The following is a 10,998-nucleotide window of genomic DNA, read 5'->3' on the forward strand; positions in this document are numbered from 1 at the left end:
CTTACTATGTACTAAAATCTCAATAAAAGGGAGCACTGGAATTTACTCTGGGCTCCCATCCCGAGTACACACGCTTGTGTCTCATTCTTTCCATGGGAGACCACCACACTCTTAAAAATCAGGTTTCCGACTTTAAGGAATTAACAGTGACAATGCATAGGCTGCAATAAGAAAAGTGTTTCCTCTATTCTATACAATTTAAATTGGAGAAAGGCTCCTAAAACTTCAGGCCACGCTAAACCTAAATGGTAACTTGGATCAGGTTTGAGGGAGGCCAAATAAATGTTAAAATTCATGTGAAAGAATAAGAATATAAAATAATTAATATAAAAATATAGAAGAAAAACAATCCTACTATCAAAAGACCATGTGGGGGTGAAAAAAGCCACCCGCCATTTTGCCGTGGCATCACTCAGTCCACCATGTCAGCTTCCCAGGAAGGAAAGCTAGAGGAGGCCTGTTTTGGGGTATTATTCGCAGCCTGTGTGGCGTTCTCTAAGAACAAAGTGGTAATGGACCAAGCTCTAATAGCTTAAGCACAAACAGAACAGGGAATCTTGCTTAAATAATGCTTCAGGCAGAAGCTTCTGTTGGCCTATAGTAGAGGCCTACCCAGGAAGATTTTTCTCAGCTTCTTACCCCTTGTAGTTGTAGAGCAGGTACAATTCTGCATTATATTGGCATGGGATTAGACTGAAAGCTAAGGCTCAGAATTTAGAAACGGATAATGTATCAAAGCTTGCTAACTGCTGAATTACGTATTATTTCCTTGTTTTACTCATGTTTTTCAATTTCAATTAAAAGCTTTTTTGTTTGTTTGCTCTCTAGTGAAAGTTGTCTTCTAACTTTTTCTGATATGGCAATTGTAAATATCAGGTCTCCTGTTTCAGAGGTATATTGTGGGTTGTGTAACTAACCCATGGAATAATCACTTTTAAGTGGGGAATGAGAAGAGGCATGTTGTTAACCTTAATCTGATACTACCACGTTTATAGAAACATTTTTGAAAAATAATTTGGCACATTTGTTTAGAGCCACCCCATTCTATTTCTATAATTTACAACAGCTTCCAGGTTTGTGCCGAGGTGGTATTCAGCAGGTTCTGACCAGTTCTAGAGAACCAGTAGCAGAAATTTTGTGTAGTTCAGAGAACCAGAAAACACCACCTCTGACTGGAGATTTTACATTATCCTTCCCCTGCCACGCCCACCAAGCCACGTCCACAGAACCAGTAGTAAAAAAAATTGAATCCCAGCTAATGAAAAGTAGTGGTGCAGCACAAAGACTGTTGATGGCCACTGGGAGATTCTAGATTTCCAAAATCATAGCTTTATATACGCCCAGCCTAGTGCTTTTTTCATTTTTAAAATTTATTATAGTCAAAGACTTGTGTAGAACAACACAATCTATTTAGAAATAAAAGAGGAAGGATGGACATAAAACACAAGTTTTTTAAAAATGTACAGAATATTACAGGTAGACCTTGACTTAGTTCTAGTTGCTTAGCAACCATTCAAAGTTACAACTGACCTGAAAAACAAGGTGTGCAATCCAGATCTGAAGTTCCAATGGTTGGCCATGCACCACCGTCACATGACCGTAATTCAGGTGCTTGACAACATAGTTGCATTTACTCCTTGTTCTTGGGTCGCTATGTGAGTTATTATCATACTATTAGTTCTACCATTAGAAAGCTGAACTATTATTTTAATACAGCAGCACTACTCAGATAATCCTTATTTATGACCTAGATTAGACGTTATGACAGTCACATCCCATCTCCTGTGATCATCTGACTAAACTTTGGGTGCTCAGCTCAGCAACCAGACCAAATTCGTAGCTGTGGGTAGTGTCCTGAGGTCATGTGACCTCATTTTACAACAAAAGCGGGCATTTACGTCAGGTTTTCGGGTGAAGTATTGGTTTGTTTAATGACCACAGCGATCGCTTAATAACAAAAAAAAAGTACAACCAAAAAATGTTGTAAAACCATTTTCTGATTGTCAGGACTTATGGTCCTGATGCATAGGCTCCATTGTGGTCGTAAGTTTCATACTGTGATGACCCAGGACATGGCACAAAGGCAACACAGTCACATAAGTAAGAAAAGTCCCTTTAATACCTCTAACTTTGCCCCCAGTTACCTTCGGCTGGAGAAAAAACTCTCCAAGGAACAGTCTTGAAATGAAGGAAATTCAGTCCGAAAACAAAGTACATATAAACTGTAAATAAAAATCCACACAAACCATGCTGCAGCAATTAACTGGACAGGGCAGGATAAGGAATTGCAGACTTCAAAGGCCAATGAAACACACACAGTTGGGAGGATGCTGGGAACCCAGATAACCCTTGACCATAAAAGATAACTCATGATTTCCTTCCCACAAGGTGCTGTGTGCAACCTCCCTTTTTAAACACTGTTCCCAGCTGCAGCTAATAAAGGGAGTCAGGGCCCTTTCCTCCCCCGTGAGCCACACAGCTCATGTTGCTCCCTTCTCCGTTCCTCCCTGCGTGACCTAGGATGAAGAGGGGGTGGGCCTGGATCTTCCTCTGAATTCCCTCTACCTTGCTCTACCTCTCCCCTGCTCTGCCCAGCTGGACTTTGCCCTTCCCCAGTTTCTTTCACAGCCACAGGAGCCACACTCCCACTCCCTGTCAGCTGCTCAGCCTCCTCCTCAGAATCAGATTCCAGCAGGGGCATGGCACATACTATCTATATAAATGAATGAATATACCGATTGGATTGTTGCTCCGGAAATGCTTGTGTTGCTGGCTAATTGGAAGATGGATACCAAAGTAGATGCCAGGGCTAAAATAAACAGCACCAGATTTATTTAAATTGTCTCCATTACAACGTCAATTGAGTGCCAGAGGCAGTGTTTGGAATTTAGAATTCAACTCATAAAGGGATTGCAACCCTGCAACCTCTCTCTCCACAGAGCCATTTAGTTTAGGCATCAGCAAGGGGAGGTTACACATTAATGAGTAAGTATCAGGTGTTTTGGAGCATCTGTGTACAGCAGGGCTGTCAAATTCCCGCCCCACAGGCTTGATGTGTCACGCTCTGGCCACGCCCAGTGAAGGGGGGGAAAGTCCCGATAACGTCACGTGACAACGCGAGTTTGCTACCCCTGTGCTACAGCAAAAGAGGGAAACAATTATCCAGTTGGGATCTGAATAAAAACTTTGTTAGTTATCTCTTAACCTGTAAGAGTAAATGGGAAGAAGTACTATTGCATTAAATCGATCCATTCTATATCTTCAGGGATCATCACTATCTCCTAGGACTACTGTGTTCAAGTCAGATTGATCTAATCGAATGCCCCAATATATAGAGTTTCTATGGAGAGCAATCCTTTCCACATTCCCACAATCACAGTGTCCCATTCTTCCCTACAGACATGTACCAGTCCACAATCACAACAAGAATAACAAAAGCAACATTAAGTGATACAGAACCAATACATCTTACAGGGTGAGAAGTTCCTCAGCTTCTTTTGGGATCTTCAGATTGAATAATATAGGCCACCACTCAGGCTGGAAAGACCAAAAAGTTGCTACTCCTGCAATGACAAAACTCACAAACAAAACCCATTCATACTATAATGACCACATCAGTTTTTGATCATTTTTATTCTCAGCAGCACTTCTCCAGGAATCACGTTCTACTCTTGAAGTTCTTCCACTGGTCCTTTTACACATGTGTAGGGGTCCACCCTTTGTCTTCAGTTTGAACTGCTGTTTTAGTGGTCAGCAGGACTTGATAGGACCTGCCCCAGGCTTGGCTAAGTTTTTCCCCACGTCATCTTTTTTTCAGGACCCAATCACCATGGTGGAACTTATTGACAGCAAATTAAAGAGAAGGCACTTGAGCTAGCAGTTCTTCATTCCTGAGGCAAGATGAAGAAGAAGAGAGGCCAAGTATACAGTTCTTTACAAGCATATCCTCGGATTCATATTGTGGAATCTCCCAGTGCTGGGATTCAAAAAATTTCACTACTGGTTTTGTGGGCGTGGCTTAGTGGGCATGGCAAGGGAAGGATACTATAAAATGTCCATTCCATAAATGTTGGAAATGTCATCAGATACCCGGTTCATATTACCATATGTGGTGGACATGTTCGGATGCAAAAAAATCCACGCATGGTTGGAAAAAATGATAAAACAACATATAGACTTTAAACCAGAGATCTTTTTATTGGGAATTATTCCAAAAATATATAATAAAGAATTGAAATATTTGATTGTAAATGTTTTAACGGTGGCTAGGATTGTATTTGCTAAGAATTGGAAGAATGATGAAATACCTATGCAGGAGGAACTTACTAAGAAAATTATGGACTGCTGAAATGAGTAAATTGACATTTGAAATTATTTTATATATATATATATATATATATATATATATATATATATATATATATATATATATATATATATATATATATATATATCCATTGGTTGAAAGTATAATATAAATTTTAAGATAAAATTTGGAATATCTTGTATAAAATGATGAAATAAATACCGTGTTTTTCATATAATAAGGCCGGGTCTTATTTTTTTTGAGCCCCGAAAAAATGGCTAGGCCGTCTTTTCGGGGGTGACTTAATTCCCCCCCCCTTGCATCTTCGGGCGGGCGGGCAGCGACGGCTTGGATGTTGACCTCGGCGTTGGTGGGGCACTTCGTATCGGGGTCAATGCAGGCAGCACCATATCCGGGTGTGCAACAAAAGTACTTCCTAACGGCAAGCCACCCACCACCACCATTCCCCCCCATTTCACATGTTTTAATATAGGTCTTAATTTGGGGGAGGGACTTAATTTCATTTCATGCCTATAAAACATGCTGGGACTTCCTATTGGGGGAGGCCATATTGTTGGAGAAACAGAGTAGTTTAGTCATGGATGATTAATAACTGATAAATATATAAGGATATGTTAGTTTGACAATGTGAAAATTTATATAAACTGTGAGTAATGACTACAAAAGGATAGCACAAAAGATTCGTAACCAACTGATACACTATGTATATAAAATGGAAGATGGTTTTATGTTTTTATGTTTTGTATGTGTATGTTTGTTTAAAAAAAGTATTTAAAAGTGTCCATTCCCTCCCCACTCCAGGGGAAGGATACTGTAAAATCTCCATTCCCTCCCAACCCCACTAACCTGCTTTCCAGCTCCGTTCTCCTATGCGGGGCAACAAAAGAAGACCCAGACGATCAGCTATTTCCGCTACTGATTCTCCAGAACTGGCCAGAACCTGCTGAATATCACCTCTGGAATCTCCCCCACTCTACCCAAGTGTGGTAGTATCCCATTTTAGGCAAGTTTGAATTGCAAGGCCAAGGGTAAACATTTGGTTCATGGCATAGACAAACTTGCATTCTATGGTACTTGATATTCCCACCTAATTCCCACCTAATTCCCACTGCCTCCATGATTGATTGAAGTACTTTTGCAGTAAAATGAGTCTCTTTGTCGCTGTAGATAGCTGCTATTATTCCATATCTAGGCATTATCTGTTCTAATATAATTTTGGTGACTACTGCTGCAGTAGCCCTCATGGCTGGATAAGCTTCAACTCATCCAGTCAAGTGAGCCACTATCACCAATAAATATTTAAGTCTCACCGTTTGAGGTAATTCAGTAAAATCAACTTGAATGCATTGAAATGGTCTCACCTAAATGTTGCTTTTCCTTTTCTTTTTGTTGTACAACTTCTTTATTTTACATACATACTATACATTTGTCACATATTTGTTTAGGTACTGTATACAATCCACAGCATTCATAAGCTATTAAAGACAAATCATATCATACCTTAGTCCCTGGTATAGCCTTCCCAGAATCAACATTTGCATTTCACCAGGTACTACCGATTTACGTCCTCCAGTTTCTACTGCTCCTGCTTTCTCTAACTCCTTCTTCTCATAACATGAAACATTCAATTTGTTCTGCCGCTACCATCCTGGCTTCCAAGTCTGCTTAATTATTGCCTCGAGCATCAAAGGAATTCAAAGCCTAATTTGAGAATTCCAAGGTCCCTTCCAACTCTATTATTTTGTTCTGTTCTGAAACTAGGATGCATCTCTGGATTCATCAAACAGCTTCTCCGATTCCACTTTGCCACTTATTTTTCTTAAATTGTTCTAGACAACATATTTTCATAATGAAATAATGAATGGAATGCCTACACACATGAATTAGTCCAATTTTTTTAAAAAAATCTTTCTTGCAACTCTTCTCTGTACCACCGCACCTCTTTTTCCCAGGTTCTCTATCCCAAAGTAAGGTATATATTTTCAAAATTACTTTGACAGGGACCGTACATCCTTTATTATAAAGGACAGTCTTTTATTTCATAGAGTTGTCTTTTAAGTTTATCTAATTATTAATTTTCTTGGTTTTCCTCTAGAATTTTCCTTTGTGAAGCTAAGTTTTCAATGTACATGCACACAACACACACATGTCTGAATCTGTTTCTGATTTGTCAAATTTTCAAGTTTCTCCTTTATGTTTTCCCTAAGAAAATATTGTCATTGTATTTTTGGACACGTCTCCAGCTTTCAAGCAAAGATGTCTACATTATAGTCAGAAAAATTTCCCATTGTACCATTGTATCTTTTATTTGTTCATCTTCCATTTCTAAATTTAGCAAAAAGTTAGATACAATTGTTGGAAGAAATATCCACCTGGTTCAATTCCAAGTGGGGAGAAAGAGACTGGAAACATGGAGGCTGATTGGAAAGATGGTTTATTGGTAAAAAGGACCGCGTGGGTTTGAGGTCCTGGGCAGCTGACCACATGGAGTAGAGAGCGAGGGCTCCTATTGTGGCAGAATGGCTTTGCCCTGCCTTTGTTCAGAGCCAAACCTTGCTGCAGGCAAGAGCATGTTTTCTCAATTTCTCATCCAGGGAAATATTCTGCCTTTTTAATACTTCCTAAAATATTTCATTCTTCTGGGAGGGGAGTGGCTTCCCACACCTTCTTAACTAATTTTTCATCAGAGTTCAACAGTGTCTTATAAAACGGTGTTTCTCCTTTATAGAAGCTATACTTTTTTCTATCTATATCATATCTATATTGTATTTGCAACTGACGTCACCATGATAGTATAATGTTCTGTTCTTCCACTTCTTGATTCGATATTAATTTCCCTTTAGTGTCTAAAATGTCTTTATATGTCATGATTTTTTCAAGCAAAGATGTCTAATTTCTTTTCATAAATGCATAATCCCTGAGATTTTCTTTATACATACATACATACATACATATGTAAGAGAAGAAAGAGACATCTTGCTATCTCTGGAACTAAATTACTTTATTATACTTACTAAGCTTTCGTCAGCCTCTGCTGACATCGTCAGAGTATTAAGCTACCAATACTGAGATCTATGCCTTATATATCATTAATCAATTTAGTCCTTGCACTCATAATAGACCCTTCCAACCGCCTCTCACCTGAAATTAACTCTGATGTTTTTGCTTCAGTCATGTTGGTTGAAGGAGGTTTAACTTTTGTTTCCTCCCTTGTCAGATCCAGCCTGGATTGCTTATCTCTAAGAAGTGATGTTAACCTGCCAGCTATTGCAATTTGTTGCTTTGCTCCATGACCTTGTGATCGGCCCAGCTCATTCTTGATTATGCCTGTCTGCTATAACTTGAGGCAGCTCTGCCAGGCTCCTCTGTATTTGGACAGACCTGGCTGTGCCTTCACAGGATGAATCCAGGGGTGGGATTCTACTTGGTCGGACCGGTTCTATAGAACTGGTTGTTATGATTCTGCCCAGTTCGGAGAACAAGCAAATCGTGCCACTGGCTGACGCCCCCCTCTCCCCTCCCTGCCCTCTCACCCCTTACCTGGCAAACTTGCCTGCTAAGTTGCTATTTTACCTTTTTTTCCCCAACCATCAGCTATTCTGCTGTGCCGGGAGATTTAGATTAGCTAGAAAGCAGGAAATCATTACATTTCTTGCTTTCTAGCTAATCTAAAAGCAGAGCTGAACCTCTCTTAGGACTGAAGCTTCTATTTTTCAGTGAAGACTCAGGCAATACTGTGTTTCTCCAACAATACGGCCTTCCCCAATAGGAAGTCCCAGCATGCTTTATAGGCATCAAATCAAATTAAGACCCTCCCCCCAAATTAAGGCCTATATTAAACATGCAAAATGAGGGGGAATGGCGGGGGGCCCTGGCCGTTAGGAAGTACTTTTGTTGCATACCCGGATATGGTGCTGCCTGCGTTGACCTCGGCGTTGGTGGGGCACTTTGTATCGGGAGACCTTCTGCCATTGCTTTCCCTACTCCCCGTGCTGCTGTGGCATTTTTAAAACAACGCCGCGGCGTTTGGCGCAGCCATGCATGGCCAGCCAGGGCTCCTCCCTGCAACCAGAGTCCAGTGGAGACTTTCGGCTTCAGGCGCTCCTGTCACTGCCTTCCCTTTGCCTTCGAAGGCAAAGCCAATTCTTTTAAAAATGACTCCCTACTACCGGTATGACAAAGCCTCCTCTGCCCGAGAGGGCAGCCCAACCCCACGTGAGCAGGCGAATCTCCTGGGGCTGCAGCGCAGGATTGGCCCACCCCGGGAGAAGCACCCAGCCGCCATCCCTGCCTGGCGCCGGGCAGAGTGCAAAGAGCTTCGCCTGGGGTGCACAGCGCAGCTGAAAGGCGGGCCCTCCTGCCCGGCAGCGGAGCTCTTGCCAAGGCAGCGAGTGCCTCCCCACCGGACCCTCCGCTCATCCCGTCAGAGCCATGCAGACTGGGCAGAGCTGGGAAAGCGAGCCACAGGTGCGCACCCGCTTGCCAACCAAAAGAGCCGGGCCGACCTGAGCTTGGCTTCCTTCCCAAGTCCCTCAAAGCCCGAACCCGAAGGGGCCACTGGGAGAGGCTGCCCGAGGCAGTTACAGCGCCCACCCATCCGTGGACAGGGAGGCGAGGTGACAGCAGCACTGCTTCCCTGGCCAGCGGGTCCGGCGGAGAGAGCCCGAAGCCGCCCGTCCTTTCCACCCCTCGCCCAGCCCGTCCCCACACATCTCCAAACGCGCCGGCAACTCCAAATGCTGCAGCGGCATGAGCATCGGGCAGAGGCTCAGCGGGGCTCAGCTCAGAGGAGGACGCGGTGCGGGCCATTGCCTTGCCTCCCTGTCCTCGGATGGGTGGGTGCTATAACTGCCTCGGGCGGCCTCTCCCGGTGGCCCCTTCAGGTGCGGGCTGGAGGGACTTGGGAAGGAAGCCAAGCTCGGGTCGGCCCAGCTCTTTTGCTTGGCAGGTGGGTGCACACCCGCGGCTCGCTTTCCTGGCTCTGCCCAGCCTACATTGCTCTGGCGGGATGAGCGGAGGGTCCGGCGGGGAGGCGCTCGCTGCCTTGGCGAGAGCTCCACCACCGGGTAGGAGGGCCCGCCTGTCAGCTGCGCTGGACGCCCCAGGCAAAGCTCTTCGCGCTCTGCCCGGCACCAGGCAGGGATGGTGGCTGGGCGCTTCTCCCGGGGTGGGCCGATCCTGCACTGCGGCCCCGTGAGATTCGCCTCCCCACGTGGGGTTGAACTGCCCTCTCAGGCAGGGGAGGCTTTGTCGTACCGGTAGTAGGGCGTTGTTTTTAAAAGAATTGGCTTTGCCTTCAAAGGCAAAGAGAAGGCGGCGACAGGAGCGCCTGAAGCCGAGTGTCTCCGCCGGGCTCCGGTTGCAGGGAGGAGCCCTGACTGGCCGCACATGGCTGCACCAAATGCCGCGGTGTTGCTCTAAATGCTGCGGCAGCACAGGGAGAAGGGAAAGCAACGGTGACGGAAGGTTTCCCGATACGAAGTGCCCCACCAACGCCGAGGTCAACATCCAACCGTCGCTGCCCGCCTGAGGATGCAAGGGGGGGGAAATTAAGTCACCCCCGAAAAGATGATCTAGCCATTTTTGGGGCGGATCAAAAATAAATAAGGCCCGGCCTTATTTTGTGCGAAACATGGTTGATTGCAGAAAGGTAGATCTCTGGGTGAAGCTGTGATTCTGTGAGCAACTCAATCTTCCTGCCTGCTTTGCCTGATTTTGGGTAAAAGTTTCTATTTTTTTATTTAAAAAATCAACATGGTGTGATGTGAGTTAATTTTGTAAGTTTTCTTGCTAGCAAATTTTATGAGTTTGCTTACAAGCAAATTTTATGTGACAGACTCAGGCAGCAGACTGAAGAAAGATAGATCTCTAAGTGAATCTGATTCTGTGAGCAACTCAATCTGCCTGCCTGCTTTGCCTGATTTTGGGGAAAAGTTGCTCCTTTTTAAATGAAAAATTCAATATTTACATAAATATTTACAATATTTACATACAAGCCACGCCCATCCAGTCACATGACCACCAAGCCACACCCACAAATTAGGCCATGCCCACAGAACCAGTTGTTAAGACATTTGAATCCCACCTCTGGATGAATCCACATGCCCAGGGGTGGTGGGGTGCCATTGGTCTCTGCTCCCCGATGGGAAGTGGTCTCTGCTCCTCCTGCAGGGTCTTTCCTGGTGTCTCAATGTTTGGTAGGCTGGTGGTAGAATGTAAAAAAGAAGCCTGGTTTTCCAACAGCAATTCTATCAATAGGCATATCGAACTACCACTTCCCACACCTTCTTAACTGATTTCTCATCAGAGTTCAACAGTGTCTTATCAAACGGTGTTTGTCCTTTATAGAAGCCATATTTTTTCTATCTATGTCATATCTAGATTGTATTTGCAACTGAGGTCACCGTGATAGTATAATGTCCCGTTCTTCAAGCTCTTGCTTTGATTTTAATTTGCCTTCAGTGTCTAAAATGTCTTTATATGTCATGATTTTTTCAAGCAAAGATGTCTAATTTCTTTTCATAAATACATAATCCCTGAGATTTTCTCATAAACAGACATTCTAAAGAAAGATATGAAAAATATCTCTTTTTTTGTAAAAGTTTTATTTGGATTTTCACAAAACATAACACAAATAAAATATCTTTTTGAAAGCAGCATGATTCCAGATT

Source organism: Notechis scutatus, chromosome 2 (genome assembly GCF_049901735.1).
Source record: "Notechis scutatus isolate UNSWTSFEM ecotype Mainland chromosome 2, rNotScu1.2, whole genome shotgun sequence".
Taxonomy (NCBI): Eukaryota; Metazoa; Chordata; class Lepidosauria; order Squamata; family Elapidae; genus Notechis; species Notechis scutatus.